This window comes from Alosa alosa, chromosome 22 (genome assembly GCF_017589495.1).
Source record: "Alosa alosa isolate M-15738 ecotype Scorff River chromosome 22, AALO_Geno_1.1, whole genome shotgun sequence".
In the NCBI taxonomy this organism is placed as follows: domain Eukaryota; kingdom Metazoa; phylum Chordata; class Actinopteri; order Clupeiformes; family Clupeidae; genus Alosa; species Alosa alosa.
The window spans coordinates 5,808,574-5,821,365 of NC_063210.1; positions in this window are offsets into that span (position 1 = coordinate 5,808,574).

The window sequence follows — 12,792 nt, forward strand, 5'->3', positions numbered from 1 at the left end:
TGTTAGTGGGCTATCAACAGGGCTTGCTAATTCGAGTCAAGCTTTCCAGTAATAATACATCTTCTCCATGAGCCTCAAAAGTCCTTTTATATGTGCTATATATTAGCTTCTAGAAAGGCCATATCACTGTGGTGTGTACTTGCTGTGATTGCACTATAGTCTTTCTTCAGTCTCTCTCTCAAATCAGGGATTTTGCATAGAGGTGAGAGGCTAATTCGTTGTTGCCTCATGAACAACCAATTATCTGTGATGGAACATAAAGAGCAGCATTACATTTAACTTTGATTCTGTGGTAGAAGCTTTTATCTAAAGTTCATCACAATCTACATTAGAAGCATTTCACATTCTGCCTTGCCACTTTATGGTGCCATGGAAACGACATGTTGCTCTTTCAGAGTGTTTCACTTTTGTCGGCATCAACAAGTATATTAAAAAGGCTTTATTCCAGGCACGCGTAGAGCCAGTGACTGTTTGTGTGTTTGTTCTGTGGTGTCGTCAGTTGTTGCGTGCTAAGGAATTATTATTATTATGCACGCATTTTACGAGCGACCACCCCCCTCTGTGGTGCGCCCCCACAGTCTCATTCATGGTAAGCAGGGTGGAAAATCACTAGTCACTCGAGCACTTCGGCGCAGACAGATTTTAATCGCTGAACCCCGGGTGAGTGTAAAATCCAATCGCGTTTTCTGCCACTCCTACGCCAAAGAAGCAGAGTTTAGTTGTAATGGATTTTAGATGCTCGTTGGACTCCTGGAGGCTTTTCTGCATTATGTAACGCCATTGCTTCTCAGAGAAGGTCTCGGAGAGAGAGAGGGATGGGGCATTTGTTTGCAGGCTCTCAGCCAGCCTCATAAACTGTCAGGGTGAGTGGATGGATGAAAAGGAGAGACGAGGCAATAAACAGGATCGAGGCCCCAATGTGAGTGAATAGGTAGGGCGAATGGCAATGAACACAGTCAGAGTGAGCGTGAATGTGGAAGAATTTGGACTGAGCTACCGCAGACAAAATGCCTTTATTTTTGAAGACCACAGAGGCTAAAGTCTTAAATGGTGATGTGTTTGGTAGAGTGAAACCCTCTGTAATTTGCACCATGTTACCAACACAGCAGTAGACTCTGAAATGCATCTAGCCCCCCATCTGGCACAAGGCCACAAAGTCAGTCACTGTCTGAAAAAATACATATACTACAGAAATAATTAGTGTTGTTTGGCATTTCGCACTTGCAGTAATGCATGTAACCTTTGACCCATATGCCCGATGTCAAAAAGTGAGGTACTTTTGGAATCCTTGGATCAAGCTGAGTCAATGCACACTATTTCACTGTCTGCACCTCTTGGTGAACCTAGCACACTTTGTAGTTCCTCGGAAACGAATTGTAGTTATGCTCGCTAATTCACACCTGATAGTCTGTGTGCATGGTTTCGTCTTGTTCCTTCATTCCATCGTCACCTTCATGTTTACTCTAGTGGGTTTGGGTCTTGAGCTCTGTTGAGATTATATCATTTATTTATTGAGGTCCATAAACATGAACCCAATTGAAATTGAATTATCGTAGTTATGAATATTTATCATTTATCTTCCAAGGACCTCTACAGCTTGACCAAGCTATGCTTTGAACATTCATTTGGCTGCTTTTGTGTTTGTACTTTTTCTAGTGGTTCTAAAATGGCAAGCAATTACATAGGGGTGGCCCTTGGCCTTTTCATGCCATCTTTGTTCCTGCCCACCTGCCCTTTTATTCCCCACCAAGAACAGAAATCAAAGTCGCCAGGAGGGCACTGCCCTGCAGAATGAGATTGTTACCACCTCTGTGGGTCATGTCAAAGGAAACCTGACAAAGTGTACAAAGTGTGTGTGTGTGTGTGTGTGTTTGTGAGCGAGAGAGAGAGAGAGAGAGAGAGAGAAAAAGAGACAAACAGAAAGAAAGAGTGAGAGAGACAGAGAGAGAGAGGGAGTACGGTATTGGATGTGTGTATGCATGTCCTAAGAAGATGAACATGAAAATCCATACAGGGTCAAATGCAGTATTGCTGTGTTTGCATTTGTGATCCATATTTATTAGAGCACTGTGGGGGAAGGCATGAACATTATCACAGTATTGTGGGTGGGCTTTGGATCGTCATTATTAGTAGTATAAGGCCCAGAGATGATACAGGGTGTTTGCACTTTAATTGTGTTTTAAAATGCTTTTCAAAATGTGTTCTGCATGCGATTTGACCACAAGTAAAGTGGGACAGCCAAAACTCATCATCATTACACCTGTGTCCAAGGTGTATAGCCAGAAGCACTGCTGTCGCCTAGTGTTCAGATTTCTATGTCCTACATCACATCTATTAGAACTCCAATTGTAGGCAAAGCATTACAATACAAAAGATGGTGGTCAGATGCGTTCCAAACCACCTCACCGAGTGGCTTGAGTGGTCAGATCACAGTGTCTTGATGATCATTATGACATTAAGCGTAGCTAGCGAAGCGGTCATATAAGGGATTGGTAAAGTTTTTTTTTAGTTTTTTTTTCTTCGTCATCTACTTCCTGATTTTTTGGTCAACGATACCTGGGACACCGAAACACTGGGGCACATGAAACTTGGTGGGTATGTAGCCCCACTAGACTTTTACAGTAAATTTTAATTTGGTCCCCCTGCGCTGGGCCTTAATCACTCATTTGTGATTTGCACCCCCCGGTAAAAAATGAAAATGCAATATCATTCTGCTTTAATCGCCCCTCTCTTCAGTTAAGATGTTCAAAACTGCACCAAATTTTATGTGTATGATTAACCTGACATTCTCTGGGGGTATGTCAAGTTTTGTAGAATTTCATCCATGGGGGGGTCTAAAAAATAAGTTATGTGTACATTTAGTGACTGTACACTCATTGGCCTGTAGATGGTGGTGCACACATATACACACGCGCACACACACACACACACACATAGGCACGCACATACTATCGGTATCGGCAATTAGAACGGTCGATACATAATTACAAATTCAGGAGGATTAAAAAGAAAAGCAAATATTCATGATCATTTGGCTGCATTTCCAGTCTTGGCGTTACGTAGTCGTTTGTCCACCAGATCAAGACGTAATTTTGTTGGAAGTTAATCTAAAGTGGGTTAGAAAGACAATAGATGCTTCCTACAAGGACAACACTGTAGTTTACCGCAGAGAACGTCTAATAAGAATGATTTCCACATGAAATGTAATTCTCATTTCTTCTTGAAGCCGAAATAAATCTGAGAATGTTTATCGGACATGCTTGGTTTTTACTGCAGGTAGGCTACGTTAATCTTATACAAGTTATAGCCTAGGACGTAGGTAAAATAATGTTAGGCTACCGTTAGCATTGGTTGAGTGATGGAGGCCAATTTGATTATTGATGTATTTGTAGAAAACCATAAATGCGGTTATAGGCTACCAAGCAAATTGATAACTAATTCTATCTTTCGACTGTCATCTGATTCTCTTCTGACCATAACCTAGGCTACTAGCAGGAGCTAATGAGTTAGCCACAACACGTTCGCTAACGTGATGGTTTTCTAATGGAAAATATATACCTGAAAGATAACCTGTCTATGATTAGGGGTGTGATTGGCAAAGGTAAAAAAAAAGGAAAATATACGTAGCACAGAGTGACCCCATCCCTATAAGGCCTAAAGAAAACTATTTATAATAGAGCAAAGTAGATGTAGCATATAGACCTACACAAGACTAAACCAAATATGGCTGAAATATGCCATCATGATCATTTTGCCAACAGTGATGCAGAACCATGGATTTTTTCCATTTATAACATGTTTTGTTTATAATTTAACTATACTATACTATACTCCTACTTGATGATAATATATAGCCTGCCCCCTAACAGTCCTCTGGGCCTACGTACAAAATAGTGAATCATGTGATAGGCCTACTGATATTTTGATGCTGATTGAAGAGGTTGCAACTTGAAGGTTGTTGATATTTCAGTTCCAAAGATAATCAAATTACATCGATTCCTCTCCTCCCAAAGTAACACTGTAGGTCCTACACCTCTCCTCCTAAAATAAATAGTAGGCTCTGTTTTAAGCTACTGCACCAGGATTGTGTAGGCTAAGCGGCTACAACACTAGTTTTACAAGCGCACACACTAAATGGAGAGCTAGGGTTAAAATGCGGACTGCGCCTTTAAATTGGCAACTTTTTTTCTATCAGCACAATGCTACAGTAGGCTATTTCCACTAAATATTCAGCTCAATATTATGTGCAAGACGTTTACTAAGTCTGGCAAAGCTTTGATCTCGCACCGTCACCATAACGTTACTTTTTCTCATGGTGAGATGGCATCCTGAAATATGTTTCAGACAAGGGGCGCAAGGTTCACGGAGGAAACGGCTGGACAAACGTGAAATGACAAGGTCATTAAACAGGTTAACTAAACAATGTAGTAGGCCTAAGGTAGACAGGCTTTGAAAACCTGTAAGGTTAGGCTAGTCTGTCACAGCTAACTTCAATCACAGCTTACACGCGCAGAAATTAAAATTCAATATCAGCATCACGAGATTCATTATCGGAAAATCCTGACAGCGAACCCGATGCAAAGCCAAAACGAGGGGGACTTCATACATGATGTCTTTTTAAATCAGTTTGTTGACCTTTACCGTTTCATGGCTTCTGCTGAGAAACTAGTGCGCCACACACACTGAACTTGAATCAAGCATTCTTCAGAACGCAGCTGATCAACCCGTCTACTTTCACTTTCAATGAAATTCACTAGTACAGTGGTCCCCAAACTTTTTCTTCCGAGGGCCAGCTCACTATGCCTGGCTCTAAGAGAGGGCCAGAGACTCGGAGTTTATCAACCATAAATAGCTTAGTGCTGTGAACAACAGCAGTCTACCTTAGTTGAATATTCCATTACATTTAATCATCACTGGAATTTAATACCATTGCTAGCTGTGTTTATGTTGCCACCATTCCATATCAGTGTAAAATGTAGCTCAAATGAAATAATACTAATAAAAAGACTGTTTCTTTGCATACATAGCTCAAGTTGTGAACAAGCAATATCCTACAAATAATTTAAAGTTATCAAACAATGAGAGTTTTTAGCCTGGCTAGTGAATCAAATCGCGCGCAAGGCAGCATGGGAACACCCAGGCTAGAGAGTTTTATGAAGTGCTGGCAAACACATCTGAAATGACCACCATTCTAATTTTCACTCACCTGATGAGAACTTTGAACTCTGTATGAACATTTGAACGTGTGAATTAAAAATAGAAATAAGTATCCCAGAAAGTCCCAGAAATATGACTTGAATAGAAGTTAGTTAGTTATTAACAAATAATTGATAAACGTTTAGAATACTTTGAGCACTGATGCAGTCAGCATAGGCCTCTTACATTGTTTACAGGTAGGCCTACATTTCATTCCGTTTTCGATGGCAAACGCGAAACAGCGCCAAAACAACCACCAGTGGACAAAAAGAGTATTACATGTGTACTGTTAAGACTCGCCATAGAGAATTACGGAGGTTATAGTTTGACGATGTCGTACTCCCGTGCGGGCCAGATGCTACATACCACGGACATGTTTTGGGGGGCCACCCAAAATGAGTTGGCGGGCCGTATTCGGCCCGCGGGACGTAGTTTGGGGACCACTGCACTAGTAGGATCCTACGGAATACACTAGCCTACTTGCGGCATAATATTCGGAAAGATGTGAAACAGAAAACCCGTCGTCATTGTCAGCGGCCTGTTATAACGATGGCCTGTGTTATGCAGAAATATAGCCTACCTCTGACCGACAGACCCCCCCCCTAAAAAAACTCATCGGATCTATACGAATTGCGTGGGTCTCATTTTCAAGTAGAAAAAAACGGAATTCCGTTTAAAAACGGAAGAATCACACCCCTGATTATGATGCATTCTGGAGTCAACGTTCATTCCCAAACACCCACTAGGCTACTTCTATCCTCTATTTTCAAAGGTGATTCAAGTAAGGAAGAGCATGGCTCAAAGTAAAGTAACTAGGACTGAAACTACATAAATTCGTCAAAGTGAATAATTTGTGTCAACTCGCCGCAATGTAGATTTATTAACGCACCCGTGATGATCTCCATTTAAACCAAACGTTTAAGAGCGCACGTTGAGAGATGTATCCAGGGTAGGGCTGTACCTACACATATTTGTTGCACGTGCTACAAAAATCATTCTTTGGATGGATGATTTAGTGCCAACATTACACCAATCCGATACAGTTTTGCCTATGGCTATACCGTGAGACTGAGACGCTTTTTGTTTGTTCGAAGTGCGTGTTTAGGGTGTGAGAGGGGAGTCGATGTGCTTTGATTCCAGCTTGGTAGTTGTAGTCTATGCGATTAAAAAGCACGTATGTGTGAAGTATCCAAAGCTTAAACTACCGTGATCAATTTAAATTCCCGTGCCCCCCCTGGAAAGGTGTAATGTCCGTCCGTGATTTTGTGTCTGCCGCCAGGTCTGTGTCCACTTCATTCGCGCTTTCCGTGATTCACGCAGCTGCGTGAAATGTAGGGTAGACTGAGTACAGTGGAGACATGTGTACAGTTGAGACACCTTAAATATCTTGCTTGCACAGCAAGCCCAAGTTTTTGATTTTTGCTATGCACATGCATATTAGTGCCCTCTTTGATCATGGACAATTTGAACGACACAAGTATCTCCCATCCAAGGATATCGGCAAGTATTTTTTTTCCAAAGTAAGAATTTCACTTCACCATGCACCTTCGACAATGAATAGCTCATTACACTTATGTTACTGTTAAACGTAACTGGTATCATTAGAAACATTATTCTGTGTCCTAAAAACTGGCATATTTTATGGCATTGTGCCATGTAAGGTTGTTGCAAAATCTAGAGAAATGTGTGAGGTGGTCGCGGGGGACGATTGAGACACACATTGGATTGTGTTAGGCTACCTGAACATTCCATTTGTAGGCTACTGTTCGCTATCTGTTCCTGTCACATTTAGTTCATGATGTATTCCTTTTAACCAACGCTAATTTAAATGAAATGAATGAATTTGGACTACAAACACTTTGCAATTGCTATGTTTTTATTTATTTAACTTTCCAACTAACGGTTAGTTAACTATACATCATTAAAGATGGGTGTCTCAACTGTACCAGGTGGTGTCTCAACTGTAGCCTACTCTAGGGTACAGTTGAGACACAGTCAAGACAAAAAATGTACCTTATGTTTATGAGTTAATTGTGGAAAATATAAACTACTTATGGGTATTATATATATGGCTATTTATAATATTTTAGTCTACAAGCTAAGGAAATGGCATGTGGAATATTGTGTGGAAAATCACTTCTTTTCAGTATCTATTTTTTGTTTGATTTTGTGTGGGCAAAAAGTGTCTCAACTGTACTCAGTCTACCCTATTAGGCTACTACTGATATGCAAAACTATTAACTTTTCGCCAAGAGGTGGCAGCTTAAGTCTGCTTGATAGGCTACTGTAAGCCATTGGTTCCCAAAAGAGATTTTATTTGGGTCGCCAGTAGATTGATTTTTCAGTACCGCTCCCGCAATATTCTGTCCCGCTCCTGCCCGCTCCCGCATTAATGTGTCATTTTTAGTCCCGCTCCCGCCCGCTAAAGCCCGCATGCAGGAGGGATAGCCTATTCAGTTTTTCATTTCTGTCTCACGAAAGGAGCACACACATCTGAGAAAGACTTCAGATGTCAGTTTCTTGGTTCTGAATGTAGGCTAACAACTGAAGTAGGCCTAGCCTGGTGCCCTCTTCCTCTGTCATGCTTTCGATTTAGAGTTTTGACAATGAGCAGCAGGAACAAATTGAACTGCACGTAAACGACACTATAGGCTTACTATCTGTCAGTTATGCTTAAACCCTGTTTTTTTAATGCTGCCTAACAGAACATCCAGCTGAACTATAGTTATGAACACTACTTTAATCATTTCCATATTTAATTTGCGGGAGTGCAGAGAATCATCGGTTTGTCCCGCACCCGCGAACGCACCTCTCTCATCCCGCCCGCTCCTAGCCTAGAAATCTAGACGCACCCTAGCGGCGGCAAATGAATTTGCTCAGCCTGTACGTCTAGTATCAAACAATAGGGATTTCTATAGGCTGACGCCGTGGACCTCATCCAATCACAGCGCTCTATTTTGTTAGAGAGTCTTAAGGCGGGCTTAACAGGATAACGAGAGTCCTGCGACGGTGAACAACAAGGAAGGAGGCTATGGCGAACGAAGAGCGGTTGTTTGAATCGGCGTTGGCGTCAACTTTGGAGAAGTTGGACTTGTGCTTTTCTTTGAAAGTTGAGCAACACAATGCACTTAAGTCATTCCTTTCGAAGAAGGATGTATTTGCCGTTTTGCCGACCGGATCCGGATATGGTCGTAGCGCTGGCCTATTGCATGCCTAGGCAGTTTGAAAGACAATTCTCTGCCCGTCCCTTGGATTAAGCGAGGTGAATGGTTCGATGCCAGACTATACATTTCAATGATATATAATGGCCCGCCAGGCTAGCCCGCTCCCGCAAAGAGCTTTCAAAAGTTGTTCCGCGCCCCACTCTTTTGCGTCGGGACCCTCGGGTCTACCGCGGGAGTGTAGACCTCTAGTCGCCAGCATAGCCTAGTGACAATGTATGTTGTGTAATAGGCCTAGCATAGGGCCTACCTTATATAGCTTATAGTTTGTTAACAGTCACGGTTTTGTCATAACTCCCCCTGTGCATTTTTGCATTTAGAATAGCAACCGGGGGGCGAACGTCGCCACTGCGTGGATATCTCAATCGCAAAATTAAACAATATTTCAATCGGGCGCCTACCATGGACTAGGCTGGGTGAACGAAAGATTGAGCTTGGTCTGGCGAAAGCCAGACTAACCATGGACCTCACAGTTGCAAAATGCAAGAGAACATGAATCAGCCTATATTTGCAAAAACAATAACGGACAGCAGCTCTTCAACTTGGCCCGTTAAAATGTGTATGAACAGTCTAGCGACGCATTTGCCCTTTTGGACATGTCAGTTATTTGCACCACTGGGTAAAACTGCATTTTGTTTTAGACTACTGGTATTTAATTTGTGCATTGACAATAAAGTTGAATATCATATGAACTAGATGACTAAACTCTTGCATATGTAGAAGAAGAAACATTCACAAAAATCCATGACATGACCTCTCTTCTTGATAGCTGTTGAAAACTGCATGGATCTGACCGGGATTGTTTTGTTTAATAATAAATAAATACATACATTATGCTGCTACCTTCTGCTTTTCCCAAATACAATGTAGCCTACAGGTGTACCTTTCATCAGTCCAGTTGCAATGGATGGACTGTGATGAACTGCCCTATTTGTGATTGTTTAGAGATTTTAAAGGTTTTATAACGATGCTACAAATTTTTTGGCAAGTGCTACAAATCGATTCACCTTTGCAGCGCCAGTAGGCTACTTTCTGTGCGGCCCGCAAACACACATGCCAAACAGGCATACACAAACATTTCAAGAGTGGGGGATGGAGTAGAAGATGGGAGACAAATTGATTAATGTGATTTATTTTTGCGGAATGGATGTACAGGACTGAGCGGGGGTCATATTTTGTACCGCTATGCGGTACATCTAGTTTGCACTTGTATTTAGCAATGTCCACCCGAACCTGGACCAGGACCCACTTTAGATCCTGGATCCGATAGGCACCCCACCAGACCTGGCACAGAGGTCAACAATCCAGGGATGAATTGGTCCAGCAGGTGCGGGCACTTCAGGACTGGAGATGAACTGGAGCGGAGATCCTCCCTGGAACTGCAAAAGGACTAGTGCTCCCATGGTTCCACCAGCACTGATGAAAAAAATGAAGCACTTGGCGGTGCAGAGTTAACAAGAACCACCAGCCTATTGTGAGGAATCCTTTTTCTTACTCCTCTTCTCATTCTTCTTCTCATTCTCATTCTCATTATTGTCTCCTTTCAGTCCCCTCACTCATCTCACTTGCTTTCATCTTGTTCCCTTCAGAACATTCACCACTAACCTCCTGCTTTCATTAGTCTCACACCTCCTCCCTCTCCCCCTGCACTACAATCACCCTCCCATTCACTCTCATGATGAATTAATGACTGCCTGACCCTCGCCACGTCACTGTCTTGAGACTAAATGGAAAAGAAAGTGAAATCCACCGAACTGCATTATAATGTGAAATATAGTGTCATTGTGGGTAGGCTTATTTAGGGGCCACGGTAATGCTCAATAATTGATTAAAGGTTTGGCGTGTATGCAGGGGGTTGTTTTTGTCCATCCGGTTGAAATGGAGTGTTGGCAGCGCTCTTGTGACTGCTTTATTGATGGGGCAGGAGCTGGGGGGAGGGGGTGACTGCTGGGCCAGAGTGTGGGGGGGGGGTAATAAATTCCCCCCAGCAAACACAAACGGACCACCATGAACAGGCCTTTAAAACTCATTTCACAAGGGAGTGTACGTACGTGGGTCTGTCTGTCTGTCTGAGTGCATGTGTGGGTGTGTATGTGTGTGAGTGCTCTCCTTTTCATCCATCTCTCTGTATCTGTTTATGTTTATGTGAGAAACAGAAGGGGGAGGGGTTAACATGAGGATGGAGAGATAACAAGCTACTTGACAGTTTATCTTATTGGATGGATTACGTTGTTCGTCACTTCAAACGCTACTTCACTGGAATAAAACGAACAATCTATTGAAACCCCTGAGGCGTCCGAAGTGACTTACCTTTGCAGAAATGTTCTTGTATCCTTCACCAGATCTGTGTCTTCACACAACCCTGTCTCGCAGGTCTACGGACAATTCTCTCGACCCTTGTGACTTGGTTTTCATTCTGACGTACACCATCAACTGTGAGACCTTATATAAAGAGATGTGTGTCTCTCCTACTAATGTCCAGTGAATTCATTTACGCACAGGTGGACTCCAATCAAGTCGTAGAAGCATCTCAAGGACCATTGATAGAAGTAGGATGCACCAGAGCTCAATTGCAAGCGTCATAACAAAGGGTCTGAATACTTGTGTAAATGGAATATTTCAGTCTTTTTTTTTTTTTTTATATATATAAATTTACAAAACACTCCAAACACCTGCTTTTTTGTGTAGTGTTGGAGTATTGTGTGTAGATTGATGAGGAAATCCATTTTAAATCCATTTTGATCAGTCTGAAAGATGACAAAATGTGGAAAACTTGAAAGGGTCTGAAAACTTTCCGGTTACACTGTATACTGCTTGGCAAGTTCAAGACCTGAGTTACATGTAATTAATTTTACATAATGCTTTTTTTCCTGTTGGTCCTTGGTCTGTTTTTGTTTCATCACTGTGCTTCACACAGTCTGGTAATGAGGCTATTTGTCTAGTTAGGCGTACTTCATGCATATACATATTGCATTAACCTTCACAACTACAAAACCAAGACATACATCAAATGAGTACAATGTGAACTAGATACCTAACACATTTGTTATGTCTTCTGTCATTAAGAAGCTCTTAAAGACCCAACTATTCCGAGAGTACCTCCTCTCCTAACACATCTAACAACCCAGCACACCTAATATGCACTTACCATGTACTTCCAACCCAGCACACCTAATATGCACTTCCAACCAGTGTTGGGGAATTTACTTTTAAAAAGTAGTGTTTGCTCGTTACTCGTTACTTCTCAAAAAAGTAACCCGTTACTTCACTTAGTTACCCTCTATGGAAAGTAACTTATTACGTTACTCGTTACTTTTACGTTACTTTTATGTTGTTAAAACATAAATGTTCCTAAATGTGTAGGCCTACATAAAGTTCTACTATGGAGGACATAACAGGTATTTCTTTTGTGCTCTTTATTATAAAAAATGCCACAAACAGAGCACTTGACAAGAAAACATTGGGCTTATAGACTTCAACACCACCACTAAAGCCCTATGAAACAATTTCAAACTAGATGTACCGCAGAGCGGTACAAAATATGACCGCCGCCCAGTCCAGCACATTTTTTCCACAAAAAGAAATCACGCTGAAAGGCCTATATGATTCTAACTGTCTCACTAAATTGCATTATCCACTCTCAATTCTCACTGGTATCTGCTAGACAACAAGTACCAAAACATGATTAGTTCATAGATTTCACATGTAAAATTAATTTTATACAACCCCACCTCCATCTTGCCTGTTCATAATTCTGAGAAATTCTTGATTGTTTGTGTTATGTTTATGTTATGTGTGTGGGTGTGTGTGTGTGTGAGTGTGTGTGTTTGCCTGCGTATGTGCCTGTGCATGCAAGCGTACATATGTCTACTGTGTGAGTATGTGTCATATGTATGATTACTGTGAATGTATGTGTGTGTGTGTGTGTATCTGTTTGTGCACATGTGTGCACATGAAATGGGTTAACATGACCCCTGGAGGCAAACATACGGAAAAAAATGGTCATCGTAGGCCCTACAGTTCTCAAGATATTCACAGAGAACTGTGTCTGTCCTACCCTCCTTTCGGGGGGTCCAGTCCAGTGGGGGGGCTACAGATCAAAACGACAAATGACGGTTCCATGCTATCCATGTGGGGGTACATGCCCACCAAGTTTTGTGTACTCCGGTCTTTCAGTGTCCCGGGAATCCTTGTTGGTGTACGTCACTAAATGTACACATAAATTATTTTATTGTAAGGCCCCCCATGAACGAAAGTACACGAAACTTGGCATGCATTCGGAGGGTGTCATAATGATCCTACACTTTTAATTTCGTGCAGTTTTGACCTTGTCAGCCAGAGATATTGTGATGAAAACACCTAATTTTTTTGCTTT